The sequence below is a fragment of the Strix aluco genome, chromosome 2, assembly GCF_031877795.1.
Source record: "Strix aluco isolate bStrAlu1 chromosome 2, bStrAlu1.hap1, whole genome shotgun sequence".
Lineage (NCBI taxonomy): Eukaryota > Metazoa > Chordata > Aves > Strigiformes > Strigidae > Strix > Strix aluco.
The window spans coordinates 55,347,882-55,369,573 of NC_133932.1; the positions used below are offsets into that span (position 1 = coordinate 55,347,882).

At 39.1% G+C, this 21,692-nt stretch overlaps 1 protein-coding gene and 1 non-coding gene across 6 annotated transcripts in view; both read right to left on the minus strand.

The window, feature by feature from the left end:
* Window positions 1-21,692, minus strand: part of FRMPD4 (FERM and PDZ domain containing 4) — a 371,171-nt gene that overhangs the window by 246,425 nt on the left and 103,054 nt on the right. The window contains exon 1 of one of the 5 annotated variants that reach the window (XM_074814824.1): window positions 13,946-14,080. The exons of the other annotated variants lie outside the window; for them this stretch is intronic. The gene's annotated coding sequence lies outside the window, so the exon portion shown is untranslated. Of the gene's footprint in view, window positions 1-13,945; window positions 14,081-21,692 lie in introns of those variants that run through there. 5 annotated transcript variants of the gene reach the window in all.
* On the minus strand, window positions 19,597-19,699 carry LOC141920376 (U6 spliceosomal RNA). The gene has a single exon (XR_012622319.1). It is a non-coding gene; the product is annotated as a U6 spliceosomal RNA (small nuclear RNA).

Below are 21,692 nucleotides of genomic sequence, written 5' to 3' on the forward strand. Positions count from 1 at the left end.
TGTCTTAAATTTCAGCAACACATGGCCATGAGCGTCAGGCTTGCCACATGATGCAGGGAATGAAATCTCTAGTTACACTGAAAGAACAAGAGGTACAGGGCTATCCACGTGACACTACACTTACCCTTTCCTGTTAATGGGATTTGGGATTTTTTTTTTCCCCCTTTTCCCCTTTCAAGTCTGGATGCTCACAATTTTAGCAGCGCAGGAAGCACATCCCCGTGTGTAGCATCTTCCCCACAGTCCACTCCCCCAGCAGGAACCAGGCTCCTCAAGTCCCTGGGGACCAGGAGGCAACACTTCTCACACACCTTGCCTCTACCTACCCCTCAAGTCCCCTTAATGGCAGAACCTGCCAAATCCCTGTCAAAACACAGCAAGGGGGCTGAAGTTTGGCAGGGAGGCTCAGTGCCCAAGCAGCTGGTCCCATCTTTGGGGGAAAAAGCGGGTTACTGGACAGAAGCCATTTGCATCTCTGATTCTGACCTGCCATCGGATGGACCATACTGGCCAGGAATACAGCAGTTTCAAGAACATGCTAGATCCTCTGTAACTGAAGACAAACCCATGCATCTAAGATAAAAATCTAAATTAAATTAAAAAAGAAAAAATAAGTATGGAAAAAAATATTACACAAGACCTGAGTTATCACTAAAGAACAGACTGCAGAGATGTTACATCCTTATGAAATCCAACCTGACTCTGAAGGGCTTCTTTACTATGGTTGTTTTGGTATCTCTTTGAAACTGAAAACCAAATCAATTTAGACAAAAATATATCCAATTACTCTTGCTGCCGATGACTCCATCTGCATGGGAAATGTGAACACAGTTGAGTGTGAAATGATCCAGTTTGCCAGAAAACTCTGGAAAATAATTTATCTGCACTAAGGGGGCCACAAAGATGCACTTCATTTACCAAAGAGGCAACCAACAATCACAAGTAATGTTAAGTAGTACTAAAAGTTTGTGTGAAAAGAGAGGGAACAAAAGCCATATTGTAGCCTTTATCCAGCCAAGTTAAATGTAACTCCACCCATCACAACACCATTTCTCTTAGCAAACGTCCACCTAAACCAACCACCATTCACCTTAGACAAGGTTTTTCAGAAGCCTGACATGCAGGGATGCCCTTTATGCAATCCTACTTCCAACACACTCCCACACCCACCACTCCTCTCCTTTTCCTTCCCCCTGCTTGTGCTTTTTAAACAGACAAAGAATCTTACAGTCCTTAGAGCAAAGATTTTTTTTTTTTTTTTTTTTTAATAACCCAAGTTTTCAATGCTGTTGAACACTCTCAGACACATTCGCAGTATGGAGAAGGATGTTACAGACAAGACAGCCAGTCTCAGAACAAAGTAATACATTTTTTATCTCTTTTTTTCCCCACTTGATCTCATATCCGTGTATCTCCAATGCACTGTTTCTTCCCTCTTCTGAAATCCAAGAAAACCCAGAGAGAGCAGACGTCTCTCAACGTCTCTTAGAAATCTTAAGTGCTTTTTACATATTTCAGTTGAACACTGCCCTTGGAGTGCCTGTGGGAGGTATTCAGAAAAGCAGCCTTTGGTTTAGTGATGCTTGCCCCTTTTAGCTTGATCTATTGCTGACAAAGAAAAAGCGCCTCTTCCAAGGAGTGGGATGCAGCAGCTGCTATCTGGCTTGGGCAGTGAACTCCCTTTTGGAAGAGCCATTTTTTCTCCCTCGACTACAGGACATGCAGGGAGAACAGTATCTGGAGGCCTTTCTGTGCACTAGCATCATTGAAGACCCTTCTGTCCTACTACTGCAGATGACTCCTCACTTAAATTTCCAGGCACCCTCTCCTACACCTCTCAACCTAAATCCATCACTCAGCTCCTGCTCTCTAAATCTAGCATGTTAACAACTGTGAGAGGCCCCTCTAAATAGATTTAGTTTACTTAAATGATAGTTACTCATCAGTGCCACGTGCAAGTCTGCTATTACTGGATAGCTTGCTACTAACAGAAAGATAAGGAAACTTTTCATAATGTAGTGAAGTTATAGAGGAGACAGGTAAACAAATTAAATTAAGAGAAGAAGGTTGTGACAGTGAGCATCTTAAATGGAGACTCTATGATGAAGCTTGGTAGCTCTTGTTAGTGAGATGCCCATGTTGCAACATATTATAGTGTGCTTTTTGAATTATGTAATGTACCTACTACCTAGTAAGAGAAGTAGAGTATATCTAAATATACTATCAAAATCTATTCTGTCTGTAAGTCATTAGCACCCATTCTCATACTGCAGTTTCACTAAAGAAATCATTCCAAAAGAAGTCCAGGTTCACAGGACATGCCAGCAAGTCTCAGGTATAAGTCTCTGGACAAACTGGATGAATTTCCACTGTATTCATACCCTGTAGGAAAAGACATTTTCAAGCTGGATCTGAGAGACAGACCCACAGTCATGGGTCAGTGCCATAAAGAAGCACATTAAAGGACTTGTGAAGCCAAAGAACAGAGCTAATGAATTCCTACAAGAGATATAAATGAGAAAGACCCGTCAGCCGCTGATTTACATGACAACCCCATGAGGACTGATGGCAATAAAAACAACAGTACACAGATTCCTACCAAAAAAGCTCTGTTGGATCCGATGAAGTTTCTTCATTTAGCCATATTATACATTTTGAAAAGGTTGACAAGCCCCAATTATAAACAGGCAGACCTGTATCACTCTACGCTGTGACACTGCCTTCCCTGCACACCACTCTGAACAAAACTCCTCTACTATCCTTGGTGTAAAGGCAAGATTTCACTGCTGAAAACAGCAGGCTCTGGGAGGTTACTGAACTCTGCTCTTTGAGACCATAAACAAGGAAATGAGTAATTTATTTTAATCTTGCTTCTGAAATATCATAAGAGATCCAGAAATCCTCCTTCTCTCATCCCCGTTCAGTGACAACCTTCCCATGAGAACTCCTCTCTAGACTGAGTTATCCATCTGAGTAAAACCAGCTTATACCATTTTTTAAGCAATAAATTTCACTTTCAAACCTGTGATGGCAAGTACTGTGCCTTTGCTTTCACAAACCTCTAAGCAAAAACCTTCTTTAAAAAGTACCAACCAAACTCAAAGGGTCCAGTCGCTGAAACGTAATAGCTGTGCATCAGCCATGCTTCCACCACTCAGCTTCTACATGTTATTTTTTCACATTTTAAAATAGCACAATAAAGAAAAGGTATGTCCAGCTCCTTCTTGCTAGAAGGACCAAACAATAATTCACACAGAAGTTGCCTTTAATTCTCCCTAAAGAGAGCAAAGACCTAAACAACATCAATATCTAGCTTGGAATGGGTTTTTAAAAACTTTACATGGGCTGCCAATGTATACCATAAATGCCACTGATAAACTGAAGAGTTTAAACTGGAAAAGATATAAAGGAGCAGCTGATCTTTAAGCAGCCAGAGGAATACCGCAATCCCATTGTTATCCCACTGCCAGCATCCAGCACAATGCAATCCCCTTCTACTCCTGCTGTCTATTTACATCATTACAATATAAGCAACGCAGTATTCAGCAGAGGTGAAACTCTGAAGAGAACCTGAACCCAGGAAGCTGGCATAGGAGATATTTAAACCAGCTTTGTACAAGACCACACCTTAGCTGCCTTCACTAAACCAGCATACCACTTTATGCACTTACCTCAAAACCTAGCAGATTAACTAAAATAAACTTTGCTCAGAAAAGAAAACATAAGATTAAGAGTAAATATTGCACTTCCCTCAGATCCAGTCTTGACCCCACACCAGTCACAGTACAGAGGGCATTATGCCTTTTTATAGCTATATAGTTCATGGCTAGGTAAGGAGACACATACCCTGCTGCTCCCAAACAGAAACTGCAAACACTGTAAGTAGTAGTCATGTTATTCAACCTTTATTGCAACCACTGACTTCAGGATTTGGATTTAACAAGGTTGTGGGGTTTTTTCTGTTTTAGTATGTTTCTAAAAGGAAGAGGCTACAGCCGCTGAAGATTCTTGGCCTTGCATCAGTAGCTATAGAAAAAATTGACAGATTCAGGAAGCCAGGCTAATGAAAACACGCATCTGGACCTGCCTTGCGAGGGAGAACTGCTTGACCCTATCCAGGGCAGCCTCTTCACTGCCAAGGCCCGCTCAGCCAAGGGGAAAAAGCACAATGTGTGACCTGGTTTTGCTTTCTTTTTATTTGTAAGGACATAATGTGAGCAGACCCAAGCCTTGTCTCAAAAGAGCCCAGTTGCAGCTGTTAGTTAACACACTTTCCATACTGAGGCATAATTTCACTTGTGCAAGAAGGGGTGAGGTTAGGGTTTGCTACAGCAAATGAAGTAGGGCAGCACTTATCAATCACAGGAGTAACGAGAGCATAAATGCTGGGATTTTAGCCTTCGCCAAGGCTGGACGTTCATGTTGCCAGGGGCCAAGTGCATACACCTTGCAAGGGTACGAAATACCACACTGACAGGCTCTGAACTAGTTTTAATACAGAAGCAATGAGGTTTGGGGAGGATATTGCTGTTGCTGCCTGCAATAAATAATATCATATTCAAGACTGCAGTGTCTTACAGGTAGTATTTTTCCAGGCACTTACTGAAAGAAAATAATAGTACCAAGTTTAGAAAAACAAACAAATAAAACCCACTGCACATTGCCCTATAATTCCTCTGCAGTCATAAAATTCCCAGGAACAAATCATAGCTATTTATTACATTACCCTAAACTGATGCCAGCCTGGGCCCACCTTGCTCCCTGACATCAATGATCCCAATCTTATCCTGATCACACAAGCGGCTGCCAGCCAGCAAGGCAACACGTCTGAAGAAAGGTCAGAGTTTAGCTTCTATATTAAAAGAAAGCATACATGCATACATATATATATATGTATGATGGTTTACAACTGCTATTTTGTATTTACAAGCAAGGACTGTAGAGCCTGGGCAAGCACACGTAACACACCAGAAACACGGCTTTTAACAGTCACTATGCAGACACCTATATTTTAAATTAAAATGGCCAACTACAGGAAAAAAAAAACCCACCTAAATACTTTCTGAAAACCCAGATGGTTTACCCGGTATCACCCTCTAACAAATAGCTCCTAAAACAAAACAAAAAAGATGAGGAAAGAATTATTTTGTTTTCCAGCTTCTTACTTGGCTTTTGACAGAACTTCATTCACCCCCAAAAAATTAAAATTGTTTCTCATCTACTTCTTACAGGCAGGCAGGCAGCTCCTCTTTTGTTTGCAAGCGCAAAGTGTAAGAAGAGAAAATCAAAATGTTTCTCTGAAAACAAGAAAGCTCAGCACTGGAATTCAGTGCTCAGATTTTAATTTCTGCTTTCATTTAAGAAACTGCACATTATGGAAGACAACTGTTCCTTCCAAACCATAGATATGATGCTCTCCTGCACCCAAATTCTTGTCACATATCCTCATGCTCTGCACTTAGAAAATGTAACCGGCATGAGTCCAAACTGAAACTGGTTCAGAGCTAAAAATTATTTGTCATCCTAGGCACTCTGGTGCAGTCTCAGTTATGGGTAAGTTCTAGGATACACTATAAAATTATTATTCAAATTACAGTTCTTATGGAAATTGATGGGGAACTTTTTTTACCTCTCATCCAATAGCATTTCAGAATTTTTATTCTTAAATAATAATTATAAGAAACAGTAATAATTTCATCAAAGTCTAAAAACAAACCAGAATAAACAGTGAAACCAAGCTGGAAGGTTCTAGAATCAGCTTTAATGTCTTCATACCCATTTTTAGAATATTTCAAACAAGCTGACTAGTCAAATTCTTGGTCAGCTATCTACATTTTCTGCAAGTTTTCCCTTTCAGTTTTCATGTTTCAGTACAAAATACCTAAGAATAGAAGCAAAAAGTTTACAGAAAGAAGTTCTAATCAGCGTAAGTATCACTAGAGTCCTAAGTTTTAAACCAAAAATAATGGAAAGAAAAAATCATAATGAAAATGTGTGATCCTACCCACAGGTAAAGCTATGGATGAGCAGGCTTTGCTCCCATATTTTCTCAAGTTTTTTCTTGATAGCACTGTTGAAATGGGATCCCTGCAACACTCCAGCTGCTGATAGGGGGTTTTTATTCTTTTCTAAAGAGCCATTCATGTGCATGGATGGACAAGAACAAGCCATGTCAGACTCTGTACACTGAAAAACAATCTAGTTTAAAAAGCTGGAAGCCCATTTTTGCCACGTTTCACACTACAGCCCTATTTTCACATTGCAAATGGATCCTGCCCTTCTCCAGAAGATACAACAGCACATGGAAAAATGCTTTATTCTTTCCCTCACTCCCACCAAACCCTCCCCCCCATCTAAAACCATCTTTTTGCTCATGTTTCCAAATATCACTCACCATTATTAATGGCTCAAAGCTAACAAAGAGATGCCTCAGCAAATACTGCCATTCCCACTACCGGGAAAGTCTATCCTTGCTCACACTCTGCAGAGTCTATCAAAAATTCACATTGCCATCAGCAAGTAGTTGATAGAATACAACAAAATGCAATTACACATCTTATTTTATGTCACAGGAATTGAACTTTAGCCCTACATCACTGCTGCTGCAAAAGACCCTACGTCCTTACAATACCAGGCAGATGCTTTCTCATGTCTCTCAATGAAGCCCCCAGAGGCTAATTATCTGGACTACATGTTTGTCAATACAGCTTTTAAAAGTCTACACAATGCATCAGGTTCACAGAAGGAGAACTGTAACTGTCGGTGGTCATTGCCTACAACAACAGATGCCTGTTCAAGCTTAATAAATCAATGCCCAACTTTTATCCCCAGTAAAATTAATGTTCCTGAAGTGGGGAGCTGGAACCCCGCTCTGCTGAGTCTGGAAACACCATCCTGCAGTGGAATGGGAATAAAGGGCCTGGGCTGATAAATCTGCCATTTTTTTTTCCCAGCACTTTTTAAAATAAACTCTATTCCAGTTTGCAAAATTACTGTGCTCAATCTTCATAAAGAAATGTTCTGCATTGTAGATTTGTTACGGTTCAGCACTTCAGCTCGCAGCAGAAGTGAAATACGAGCACAGAGATGTAAACAACTGCACTTTAGCTCTGCCAGACAGTTATGAGGTTATGCTCATCAATATAAAAAAAACCAACAACTTGGCTCTACAGAAGACTTCTGTTTACAGATTAAGTATTTAAAACTTGAGGGCCAAAAATAATTCCCAATCCCACCAACAGGGCACACGTGTATTTGTGTATATGCACATAAATACATATAAAAGTAATCCCTTGATACTGAAGAAGCTGATTCCACACACACACACACACACACACCCCCAAGAACCTTCAAGGAAAGTTAGAATTTCTTCCTCCATCTGAAGTAGAAATGCACCAGAAGACAGACAAAACACAACCTATGAACAATACACAAGTTTCAGTTGCAAATGTATATTGGCTTCACCCGGTTATGCCACCAGCCTTTGGAGAGGAACCTTTCTTTTGATTCATTATCTTGTTTCTTATTTTACATTTGCTATCTCTGTCATCGCTCAGATCTAATACATTAAGAAGTCCCCCCACTCCTTTTCCCTGAATCCATTATCCTCATCATCTGCAATTTAATCTGACATGAAGTCCTTGGAAAAGCAGAGAAGAACATAATGGCTGGCTGTTGTTTTTACAGCAAAGCTATAACCATGGCTTTAGTCCACCCTTTGAAGGAGGCAATAAGCCATAATCTCACTGTATATAGTGGGTGCCCAGATGAAAGAAAAGCCTATGACAAGAGCAATTCAGTTGGACATAACTTTGTATGAACTACTAATTTTGCAGACTTGCTCAAATAATTGGTTTAAATCGATTTTCAGCAAAAAGAAAACATCTTGAAGCTTTCAAGAATTTAACCTTGTAGAACAGTGATTTCTTTGGTATAATAGCTACCTATTATAACAGGCATGGCTACAAGACTAAGAAAAGCCAGCTTCCACTTCATCATTTTCATATGCTCCCCATCACTGTTTTCTAGTATCCCAGAAAAGGGGTTTGCAGTCCAGAACATTGAAATACATGCTTCACAGGGCCTAAGAGAGTATCAATAATGATATACACACTAGTATAGTGCCACTTTAATTCAAAATAGAATTATGTTCAACATTTGTTTTCTAAGCACAGTACCCACTCAGTATTAATTTCATAGTTATCAAGATAGAGGAATAAAAAAACCAATCACTATGTCCTCCTTAGACTACAATTTATTTTTTTAATAATTATTAAAATAGGAGCAAGATGACATTTATTAGCGGAAAATTTCCACCTACCACTAATGAACTATGAATCTGTGGAAAGAGACTGCACCTGGAAACAGTGTATGAAAAAGCTCTGAAAAAACATGGGGAGGCAGATAACTAAGATACAGAGAATTTTCACTCCTTAACCTCATATACTTTTAAAATATAGCTAATCTAGAGCACATCATCCATGAAATACTTTGCAGAGAGTTTTCCCACTCAGACAGGTCTGCACTGTACCTCTGGCCCCTCAGGCAGCTCAGTCAGGACTCCTGCAAACCCCTCCACTGCACAGACCTATCTGTACGTGGTTTAGTGGCATTTAGTGGCATTCACACCAAACTTACATAAGTGCAGCCAACACCAAACTTATAATGCTGTGGACTGTTTTCAAGCTTTTGATGCACCTTGGATTGTTTAATACCTTTCCCTTTTAAGTGCCTGGGATTTTTGGTTTGTTACAAAAAATTGTAGGGGATCAATTATTGCAACAGAAAAAAATACTATTTTATAACACATTTCTAGGCTTGAACAAAGTCCTCTTTTCACAGGGTAGACATTTTATGTTATATAGCCCCACTGAAACTGAGAAATCAAACTTGATCCAAGATATGGTACCATAAACGGTCACAAACTTTTCATGAAATGCTTTCTTGAAATAAACATTGTTTTCTCTTGTTCTCCTTTTCCTAAGTATTTGATATCAGTTGCTAAAATTATTAGAAATTTCTTTTCATTTAGCACAGAATATGGCATCTCTTTTTTTGTTTCTGAAGCAATCCAGCCAGCTCCTGAAATTGTGTAACAGTTTTCACAAGTAATTGAGAACTGAAGAATCCTACAGACTGGAGCTAAAATGGTCAACAAGCATAATAAAGTTTACGCAGATCTTCTTTAGAAACTAAAGATTTATTTCTCTACAAACAGATTTTTAAAAGTATATACACAAACACACACAAGAAAAGCACTAATTTATTTATGACCTTTCAATTAACTTTATGCTTTCTTCTCCAAGCCCAAACCTAATCCTTAATATGGAACTGACATTTACATTTTCTGCATCTTAAATCTTGAGTGGGAAAAAGTCTAACAAAAAACTGACAAAAAAACGTGACTGCAGAAAGATTTTCAAAGACCAAGAAAATTTTGATGCAAGACAACCTGATCTGCAGCAAGGACTTCATTGTATTGTTGCTACTTTCCATAACACCTATAGCCTTATCCCTTCGACACACATAAAGCATGAACTTCAATGAACAAAATTCACTGGCAAATAACTTTTCCATTTATTAGAAACTATATGTAAAAAAAAAAAAAAAGAGTTATAATTACCCTTTAATTTAATTCACAGCTTTTCCCAACAGCTGCAGTGCTCCCTTCTATGAAGTTTGATTGACACACATTGCATATACTCAGCCCAATATGCAACCCAGTAGTCTAATATGCCTGCATCAATTCAAGGATCTTGTTCCTTGTTCACAGAGTAATAGTAACACTCTAAATCCAGATGAAATTACAATCCAAAATTGTTCTTCAGGATCTGAAAGGAAGACTCTTCGCCAAACACTGAGGCTCTTCTGCAGAGCCATCTGTCCCCAGACGTGGAGCTATCTCTCTTTCTCTAAACAGAAACCTTTCTTCCCTTGTGAGAGGCTGTTCCCGTGAGACCAGCTGGGCAAAAAGGCAGCTTGTGACCACCTCCAAGCTGACTGACCAGCCACCAGAAAGAGTAAGCTGAGCTCATTCCTCCTCAGAGCATGAGCACAACTTGGAGCCTGTCCCCTCTATGCAGCTGTCAGATGGGTGAAAAATGACCAAAACCTTCCTGAATTACTACAGCTTGAACTGAAAAAGTGTGGTGGTTTAGTCCCTGCCGGGGTCTGAGACCATGCAGCCGCTGCCCCTCCCCCACAAAGGGAGTGAAATACAAAGCCCCAGGGCTGAGATAAGGAGAGGTTTAATACAACAGTGCAACAGCAACACAGCAAACAGCAACAATAACGATAACAGTAATAACAATAAACAGAGCAAGATATCTACCAATACAGCAGTGAGAGAACAGGCTGCGCCAACCCACGCGATCGCCGATCACCGATTCTTCCCGTGCTCGCGCCAGGACGTGACGTCAGCATGATATCTGAATAACCCGGCTAGAGCTTCCCCCCACTGCTGGGGAAACTTAACCCTATCCTGGCTAAACCAGGACAAAAAGCAACTTCAAATACCACATCTATTACCTCAATTTGAAATATTTTCCTGCTTGAATTAAACTATAACTAGGAAAAAAGTGTACATTAAGAATATTCTGTAACTTACAATTTCCCATTATTTTTCTAGAGATACCTGTATTTTCCCTGAACTAGAGTTTTCTGAAAACCTCCGAGTTGCTAGCTATCCTCAACATCCCAGTAAGACTAAAGATTTTTGTCCCCATCTGCAAAATGAGTAAGCAGGCAACTAAATTTAGCATAAGAGCACTCCTTTCCTCAGAGTCTGCCTTTGCATTCAGTGGGCATCCATCACAAGCAGACATGGTACTTGCATTTATAATGTAAGCATACAAAGACCAACATATAAACTTTCTGTGAAAGCACATGACTGTAAATGGACAATTTCATGGACACCAGCAGCAAAGTTACACTTTCCAAAAGATAGTGATGAACGCTTCCCAAACTAATGTTAATTCTAATTTTCTTTCCATCTCTTCTAACGTACCAGTTTAGGTCTTCTCTGGGACAGCTCAGACATATCCTCTAGAAATGGCTAGCTCTTCTATCACCATCCTTAAACCACACAAGGATAACCACGCAGTCCCTTCAACATTTCTCTACCAATGAGAGAAAGGCTGCACTTACTCACAGGTGGCACGTAGGTTATAACATACCTCGAGATATTCTATATATTCTCTGAGAAAGTTGAATACTGTAAATATTGACTGAGAACCGGCTGACATCTCTCCTAGAATACAAATGTTTAAAATGTTCAATGGTGAAAAATGGACATGTAGAGCAGCTGCCTGGTTATTTTTGTATTATTTCAGAATTAGAGCCCTCTGAGCTTACCAGAAGAATCAGCTAATTAATGCTATTGAGAGTACCCCGTTTACATGCAGGAAAATAGGCTGTCATCACCTCTGTCTTTCTTATAGGTAGTCAGAAGAAAGGAATAACTAACTTACTGAAACTTCGGTGTTACGATTTAATTGTTAAATATTGTTCTAAGGTTAATTTAAATTTTAAACTCCATTCTCTATTTGGATTCTGGACAAGAAACTAAGGCAGTTCTGAAAGCAAAAAGGAAACATTGCCTGTGCAAAGCCAAGAACACCCATTTTAGAAAAGGAGCGGGACTTCAGTGGTGACATGACAAACAACATATCGCTCAGAAGTAAACAAAAGCATTAATCATCAGATTTCAGAAGAGCAAGAAGCTATCTTCTAGTACTGAAAGTTATTTAATGTTTAAGATAATACTGGGATTCTACTCCCAATTTTTAAAGATGAGTACAAAATGAGTTGATTAAAAAAAACCCACCAAAAAAACCCAATCAAACCACATAACCCCCAAAACTGACATGAATTAACTGCATAAAATTGAGCGCAATCAAAACCAGCTGTGTGTATGGAATAGGAAGAGGGCTGTCCAGCCTAGGGAAGATGAGCATCTTTCACCCTTTTAAACCAGTAGTGAAAATCTCAACTTGCATCATTTTTTTTCCCCCCTCAAACACTGGCACATTACAGAGTTTCCTGTAATTCTCCACTATACCAAGTGAAAAATATAGGCAAATCCAGAGCGTCTGATAATTATGGCGGCAACAAAGCAATCCCTTGGACCATAACAGTTCGGTAGGCTGTGTGTCATGCCTTTTTTCCACAGCAGTCTCTTTCATTGGAAGCTGAACATCACACCCAGGGTTTTCACAAGTTGCGCAAGAGAGGTGGTAGGGGAGAGTATTCAAAGAAATCTTTGTGGGACTGAATAAGCTATATGCTGCTCCCATAATACTTTCATGAAATTGTATGGTCAAACCACACCTTCTGGAAACCTATTTAACAGATACCTGGGAGACTCACAAAAAGCATTTATCTAGCTCTGGAGCACATTTTACAGTCTTATGATTCCAGGCTTACTCTGATTTCCAGAGTCACTGCTGCCCATACAGTACACACACATCCCAGTGCAAGACTGTTTTTCCTGTTACAAAAAGAACCAAACCAAAACCACATTCCACTCCTAAAATGCTATACAGGCTTCGTAAGTTTATTTACCAATGCAGGTTACTACCAGTAATGACAGCAGCACCGCTTGGTTTTTGCCATTCACCTGACACCACTAATGCAATCAAATTGTTCAAGGAAGCATGTACAGAACATGTCACCGCTTACAGCACCTCTACAATAAATCATCTCAGCAAAGCCAGTGAACCCCGACATTAGCTGCATGCGACTTCACGTTATTCCTGCAGGAACCTCTGATCCAGAATGTCCATGGAAGAACGTCTAAGTCAGCTAAAGACAGTGTCACTTACACAACTACTACATGTCTGTTTTGCACAGACAAATCAAAACCAGCTCTAGACACCATGTCTACAGAATGTATTTATATACACAAATGAAATACATATAGACACACATCTTTTTAAGTAATTCAGTCTTATTTTGAACATTTTCTCAGGAGTGACAGCTCTCTTGAGCAAATATTGCAGACTACTTTCACTGAATAAGCAAGACTTCACATACAGCAACAGAAAGTTTCATCACAGCAGTTCTCTTGCAAAACATTTTATCCTATAGCTGGGAAAAATAAATAAATAACAAAAATAATAAATCAGCATTAAAGCCCTGGAAAGGGTGTCTTTAAAATAAAAACAATAAAAACAGAGAGAGCATGCATGGAGAGAAAGAGAAGAAAAAAACACTTCAGGAGCACTTATAGCACAAGACTTTCCTTAACATTTAAGACACCGTTAAACAGCAATGAAATAATAAAGGCGTTTATTTCTGATATTCAGCTATATACACAGGTGGCATTCATGTGTGTGTCTATTGCAGGGTAGTAGAGTTAAACAGGCAAATAATCTAGAATAACATAAAAATTCCTTGCTTCTTATAAATCTCTTCACTGTGAGAGCAAAGCAAGATTAAATCTAGTGTGCACGTATAGCCTTACCTTTTCTTTCTATAATTAACTAGTGATGCTTTTAAAATATATCTAAGGCACTGCAAGATGACACTGTGCTTCACCCAAAAGAGTGACTGTGAGTCTCATCCACGCAGTCATTCAGTGTATTAAGGAGAAAATTAGCAAGTTCGGGTTCAGTGAGCTCTACATTATTTTTGAAACAGCAAACACAAATAATAGAAACAAAATATGCATAATGAAGTCTATCTTTAATTATTTTTAATAAATGTTCTGGTTAGTAAATGCTGACCCTAGTGAAGTTTCTCATTTACTACAGCTCTAAGCAAAGTTAAAGCTGCAGTGCTGTCAAAGAGAGAGAAAGGAAAAAGATACAGAGAAGGCACATCCTACCCTCTTATCTCCAAGCAAAATACAATCTAACTAACCTCAGATACAAAAGCAACAGACTAGGTCACTTATGAAGATCTAAACTTTATTGTAAAAACAGCCTCAGTTTAATATAATCCTGACCTGCGCTATGCAGCGATCCGAAATCTTGCCAATGATGCTTTCACCACCTTCAATACACTCGGTCAGCAAATAAATATCCAAAAATCAGCAGTTTAAGCAGCAGACCGCTTAACCTTTCTTCTGTCTTTAAAAAATGCCAGACTGTTCAGTGTTTGCTCAAGACTCTTCTTTTACCAACATTCAATTTGAATGAGCCGGTGCAAATGTACTGTTCATCCTCTCGTGAGAGGAGGATGCATTTATGTGAAACATGAGGAGAATGCCTAATGCTGAAACATACTCTCTGCATCCTCAATGAGATTTTATTACAGGGCTCTCTTTCTTCTCACTAGAGTGTGTCAACATGCCTGCAACCATTCCACTTCTTTTATGACCAGATGCTATCTGTACACTTGTATTTACGTTCAGTACTCTACAGGAACACTATATATCACACGTGCATTATAACCCAACTGGGGCTCTTTAAAAAAAAAACCAACCCTGCTACTCCAAGCACCTGTATATGATACTGACATATAAAAATATTCTGCTAATATTGCATACTGCTAACTTTCTGGTTATTAACAATAAGGTTTAAAAACGATTTTGGCTTCCAAAAGCATTAAGGGATTGGATTTTCAAATGTGCCTGAAGGTAAGGCCATGTCACAAACTAGCTCTATGGTCCTTAGAGGAAAACCTGGTAGTTTAATTAAAAATACAAACAAGTTTTTAATTCAAAATAGTTATTTTTTCTATTGTATCAGAGCTCCGTATGACAAAAATCTGTAGTTTCTGAACTTGTCAGCAAAGATTTATAGGTTAAAATCTGTTTAAAAAACCCCAAACAAACAAGAAACAAAAAACAAACTACAAAACCAAAACCAACTTCCTAGAGCCTGCAACCCTTCAAAGAACATTACTAGTGCAACTGTAATTTTTGGTTAAAGAAACATGACTTACAAAAAGACTGGCTTCTACTGAGATCTTTGAGTATCTTGGGCTGTGACAACTAGATTTCACCAGCTTTGATAAATAATAAAAGAGCTTGGCAAACATTCAGTTTTTCTAGTCCTCCACCTACATGGTTCTACAGTTCCTATCAATACATTATTTATATTTCAGGAGCATTCTCCACATGGTAATCGCCTTTAACACTGGTAGAAAAGAAGTCTCTGTTGCAAAGATCTTCCATTCCAAGACAGCAAGGAAAGAAAATGTTATTCTTTTAAAAATAGAGATTCTTAATCATAATAAAAATGCAGGTTACAAGTAATGGAACAGAGATGCTGCCATTCTAAATGAAAATCTCTTAGAAATACTGAGTTTGAGAGAGGTGCTATGTATGGCAATACCTTTCACTATCATCTTTGTTAAAACAATGAAAGGTCATTAAAACAAAGACTTAAAAATGAAACTCATCTTGATGGCTTCTGTATCTTCCTTGCTTTTTCCATTTATTTGTTTATTCTTTTCACTATATACCTAATATTCACTCCTCTTATCACGGTATTTCTCATTCTATCACTACGTCCTTACTAAAACACTGTCTCTTTATCACCACTTACACTGCAGGATTGACCCCAGGAATTTTCTGCAGTGTCTGACCATGTGGCTCAGGGGTGGGTGGGTATATACCATACATGTCCACTGACTGTCCTGGATCGATCTCCCTGATTGCTCAGCACCCAGAGAAGAGATCCCCCCTGACGTAACCCCACAAAGTACAACTGGAGTTTCAGAAAGGTCTTGCACTGTTAGAAATGAGATTTTCTTAATAGCTGCCACACAACAGGGCATGTTGTGTTGAGGAGTTATCATGGAAGGCTTTATGGATGATATGCCAAACTGGCAGCATCCCCAGTGTGACAAAATTATTCTGCTTAAATTCTTGGTGATCCTTAAAGTTTAACAAGCAAGACTGGTGGTAATTTAGAAAGAGCAGGAAGACACATAACTCTCAACCAACTTTGTTTCTGAAAACATTCAGCAGTGGAGTAAGACGCTAAAAACAAAATATTATGGAAGTTTTTTTCAGTTTTTCTAGTCTACATATTATTGTTGATGCCATTCCATTATCTACTTATCTTTTCAGTGGAGAAAAGAAGATGACATCATGTAAAGATGGTAATCCACCTTTTTTTTGGAAATAAAGACAAGGAACCTCATTTCTTTCTATTTAATCCCCAATGGCATCTGCAATAAGAGCATCTCCAGAGGAAGGCAAAGACACAGCAACTGTATTACAGAAAAATTATAAATTTAAGCACATAATTTTGGAAACAAGCTATGACAAAGTAATTCTCTCCAGAGAATTATATTAAATTGTAAACATAAATACAACATTTTCAAACTAAAAGGCAGAGTAATAAACTATTAAGTATTCTTGCATGAACCAAGATTTAATTTTTCTACTTTCTTGCTTCATCCTGAGTTTTTAAGCAGCACATGCTGATGTTGGCAAAGGCTCATATGCTTAATTAGTTACACCCAAGATAGTCATGTGCATAAGTGTTTGCTGAACCAGTACTCCAGCACTTTCATTCGGTACCTTTTTTTCCCGTTTTACTGATTGCAGTCCACACTTGCAATGAAGAATTAAAATATCTTCCTTCTCTATAGGTGGAATTGCTGTTTCCATGTGCACTGTACCTCCATACTCTTTAATGAAATGCCTATCTGGTGGGGAAACAGAGCATCAAAGGCTTTCTAGGTAGCAGAGCAATTTTCAGATTTTTGCTCATTCAGTATTTAATCACTTGTTCCCTATTTGTTCCTATTAAACCAGACTGCTGCAGGTTAATTACTGCCCCTTCAAATATGGGGGTTTTGTGGTTTTTTGATATGGAGGTTGGGTGAAAGCTTAAGGCATCCATTTATCAAACACTCCCCTCCCCACAAATCAACAGAAGGAAAAAACAAATTTAAAAAACCCACCAATAAAACAAGCAAAACAATTAAAACAAAAAAAAATCCCCAAACAATACAAATATTCCTTTCTTCCCTTTCTGAAGTAGAAGACAGATTGAAGAACATACATTCCATCTGATGGAAATTAGATCTGCTAAAGACTACTGACTGCAATACAACTTAATTAACATTATAGATATAAGACACATGTAGGAGGGAACAATCTAAGAGCTGAAAGAATGTCAACTACTTGGTAGTTCAATATTTGATTTGTTCATTTTTATTCTGAGCCAAGAAGTTACCCTCCTTCTAGTATGTCCCTCGCTGAATAATTCCAGGAAAGGTAATACGTGTTTTGTATTCAGATCAAGACTCTTCTATTTTGCTTACTGAGAAAACTCCTCTTTTCAACTGCTTTACCTTTAGTCATAATGAGCAGAGAGGTGCAGTATTCTCAGACCCAGGACTGGAAGCGCCACCCATGCACAATACAGCAGTCATTTTACGCCAATCTCTTTTTACCCCACTTGAACCCAGATAAAACCTGTAAGTCCTCTTTTCTGCTGTTAATTCTCAAATGGAAGTAAAACAGAGACTAAACCACTTCGGGACTTTCAATCTCTGTCACGCGGCCATGCTTGCTCTCTGCAGAAGGCCCCAGCCGTGGCCCAGTTTCATTCCAGGTCACATACCATCCTGTGCACCAACAAATAAGTAAATAAAATTGCATTTTTCTATTTGTACCAACCAAGTATTCCACCCAACACAGCAGTAGCTGCACGTTGTCTGCAGAAACTCAAAAGATTATGTTGACTACCTATAGTTGCCACTCAGTTAACAAGAAAACAAACTCAACTTCAAGAATAAATGTACCGATGGTTCATAAGAAACCTTGACAAAATATATAGCTAGCGGGGGGAACAACCACCAACCAACCAATTCTCATGCTGCAGAGGACTACCCCCAAAATATCAACTGTACACACAGAAATTTGTTACTAGAAGATCACCAAATCAGCGCTTAACTGAGTACTCTACCAAATGTAAACAGAAAGGACTGACACAAAGACCTCCAAAAAGGTGATCCTGGAAAGCACTTTTTCAAAATGCAATACAAAGTATAACCTAAACTAGCAGAGAAAACTAAGGTCACCATTTTGTTAATCTGTATTAATCTGCATTAATTCTAATACAGCTGATAGAGGTCCTCTACCTAGGGGTATACGTCTATTTAGGTTTGATTTAGTATAGGGTGGTTGTTCAAAAATATGAAGGAGATTGGCTGACAGCACAAACCAAAGCAGAACAAAGAACTGCAAGGGGCCATTTACAGCTCTGTTTGTGAGTCTAAGGACCAGAAATTTCAAAAACTAACTTAGTCACCAAAATCTGACTGAATTTCAACAGCACTGAGACATCTTACTCTCTGAAACACCACAGATTTTAACTTTTAAGTACTTTTTCCTAGGAATATAGGACTGGTCAGAGAGAAAGTTACTCTAGCACTGTATACCCACCCAAATCACACACTTCTTTGGAAGCATCATCATTCCTCAAGACAGTAACGCATTCACTCTGTTTCTTCACTTTACCCAATGTAAGAGTCTGATAGAGATGAGAAGTTGGGTGTAAGTAGCTACAAATCAACTGAAAAGCAGAAGATACGACAGACTTGTTTCCTATGGTCCTGATTCATAAAGATGCCAACAGTGGAGCTGCGATAACTTGCACAAGTCAGGATTTTCCACTTTACCGTGAGTATCCAGAAACATGGCTCCTCTCCCCCAGTCTTTTTTTTTTTTAATTGCATTCTTAGTTTACATAGCAAAATGTAACCTTTCTTTGTTTGTAACTCACGTTTTCCTGGTCTTCATCTTTCTGGAGAAAAGGCTAACAATGTCAGGCTTTGGAGTCTGAAAAAACAAAACAGCCAAATTTTGTACTATAACAAAAGTGTTTACAAAAGTCCCACTTTGGAGGAGTGGAGGGGTGAAGCCACTGAAAGGGATTTATGCATAGAGACTTACTTAGCATCCATCTTGCATCTAATGTTAAAGGTTCATTACCACTCTAGACTACCACCTTACCTGTACATTAGAGGTAATACAGAATGGGAGAGAGGATTTCCAAGTCCATAATCCTCACCTTGCCAGACCACTCACTCCCAGCTATCTTTAAAAAGGAAGGGCCAGTAAATAAGACATATTAAGCCTATGGCTCACATAAAGCACTCCAAGTGAAGCATCTGCCAATATGCATATTAGAAATTTTCTCAATAGTGGGGTTTGCATGTTTGCACAGCTGTTATAGATAGATGCTATCACTGCTACTTTTTTGTTTAAATAAATGTATCATTATTAAATCACTGTCTTCTTCCCCTCCTCCTCTCCCAATGTGGTTCTCTGACTTTCACTTATTGTCATTCCTCTTCACCTTTCATTTCCTTTATTATCTAATACTTTTCCCCACCACTTCTGCTAGTCTTTCCAATCTCTCTTTTTGCTGTGTGACTTCATATTTTCCATTTTATTTTGTGGTTTCCTTATACTTCACTCTCTGCCAACTTGACTTTTTTCTCTTTCCCTTTCCCTGCTCTTCATAAGAATCAGAATCATATAATATCTTGAGTTGGAAGGGACCCATACAGATGATTGAGTCCAACTCCCTGCTCCTTGCAGGACTACCTAACACTAAACCATGTGACTTAGAGCAACGTCCAAATGCCTTCTGAACTCTGACAGGCTTGGTGCTGTGACCACTTCCCTAAAATATGGAATACTTCACTAATTTGCATGTCATCCTTGCACAGGGGCCATGCTAATATTCTCTGTATTGTTCCAATGTTAGTACACATGCTGCCAAAGCAAGGACAATCGGCTGTTTGTTTGATGTCTCCTGTCCTTTTCCAATAACCCCAAACTAGCAGACCGGCTCGGGTGACAGCAGCCTGTCCATGGCTCACTCCATCAGCTTAACCACCATGCAGAAAGTGAAACCTCAAGAATTTAATCAGTTTGCTGCCACAAGACCAGCGTTCGCAAAACCAGAAGATCAAGCAATTAAGATATGAAACGATGGCTAAAACATTACAGGCTCATGGTGAATGCTCTGAAGGCCAAGTCATTCATAGATGAAACAGAGTAGCACAAAAATTTTTCTTGTGGAAAATTAGATTTTCTCTTATTAAGGATTTTTACCATGACTGCCATGCCACTGTGCACTATGTCAGTGCTGAACACACCATCACCAACTTCCTATTAACAATCCTTCTTCCTATAAATGACAAAAGCATCTCATCTTGTTAATTAACCTGCCCTGTCCCCAGCTGGGTTACAGCACAGCAGCTCCCTGAAAGGCTTCAGAGGCAGTGGGTTAATGGATGGCTACTGTCCACATCGAGGTTCAGAAGGCTGGTCTCCACCACCTTCAGTAGGGTATTAATTACATTATTCTTGGACCCAAAAATACAGGACTGACAGCTGATGTGGAATGTCACTGGCTTTTCCAAGAGTCCATTTCACTGATTGACTGCACTCAAAGCTGTGAAGTTCTTTTCAACATTCAGCTTAATTATGTCTTTGCTGAGGCTTAAAGACCATTACTTCTTGAAATGCTTGTCATGGTCGGCCATCTAAATGTGTTTATTTTGCAGAACATGAGTAAGTGATGCAACTAATCACAATGCAAGTGTTATGCAGCTTCACAACAATTTTGTTGTCTGGCGTAATGAGCAAGCTCTGAATAGGTGCTTGTCTGTTGGTGCTGTCTCTCAGAGAATTTCCATTCATTTAGTAACTCCAGGCTGGCAGCTAAATCAATCATGGATGGCCAAAATGCATCCATCCACCAAAGCCACAGACCTTCATTTAGGCATATGCAGTTCAAAATACACCCAAGCTCCTGTTGTGAAAAGATTTTGGTTTTCAAGATTAAAATCTGTAGACAAGCTGAAGACCTGAAAAACACGGTCAGAAGAAGTGGAGATTCCTACCATTGACATGTCAACAGCAACAGACAGATGAGAAAGGCACTGATGGCAGAACAGCACACAGCTACCTTTCCACACAGCATGCAAAACTGTGCCTAATGCTCAGAAAATAGTTTTGCACTCATGTTTGCAAGTGCCAAAACTAAGCGTGAAGTCTCTTTCTTTTCTGGTGCTAAAACTGTGTTAATTAAAATTTGTAAGAATATCTTCCGGCCAGAGAGGGAGAGAAGGCTACTTTCTCAAGTGGAGTATTTTCTGATGTTCAGACTATCCCAGCACTGGGCAACCGGGTTTGCTCCCTTTTGAGCACAAAATCTTGTGAAGTATTTCCCCCGTACCTCCCTGAGAAGACAGCCTGCTCCCTGTTTTTTTGAGGTGAGAGTAGCTTTCTCCACTTAGGATGAAACCCCCAACTGCCAACCTTTAATTTTCTACTTCCAACTCAACAACCTAAGGAAAGTGTATACACAGTCTCTGCAAGAGGCTGAAGGAAAATCAACTTATTTCCTGCCTCCTGGTGAGTCACAGCAATGCTAGAAATGTAAAAAAATATTTATTTTATTTAATCTACATTTTTCTCCACATTTTCCTCGAGGCTACAGATCCTTTGGAAGTCCCTGAGCAATATTAGTTCTTTTCCTGCCCTCTCTGCTACAGTATTATATAGAGTAATGTAGAATTTGCTTAGTCTTCCTTAAAATAGGTGAAACTGCCAACTGACAGAAAATCAACTGCCTCTGGTACATATAGTGAACTCAGGCAAAACAAACTGGGAGCTCAAAGCACTGCTGAAATGTATGAACTGTGGGGGAATATACAAAAAGTAGGGAACAGGAAATAAACACGAACCCATACACTACTATGAAGGGCAC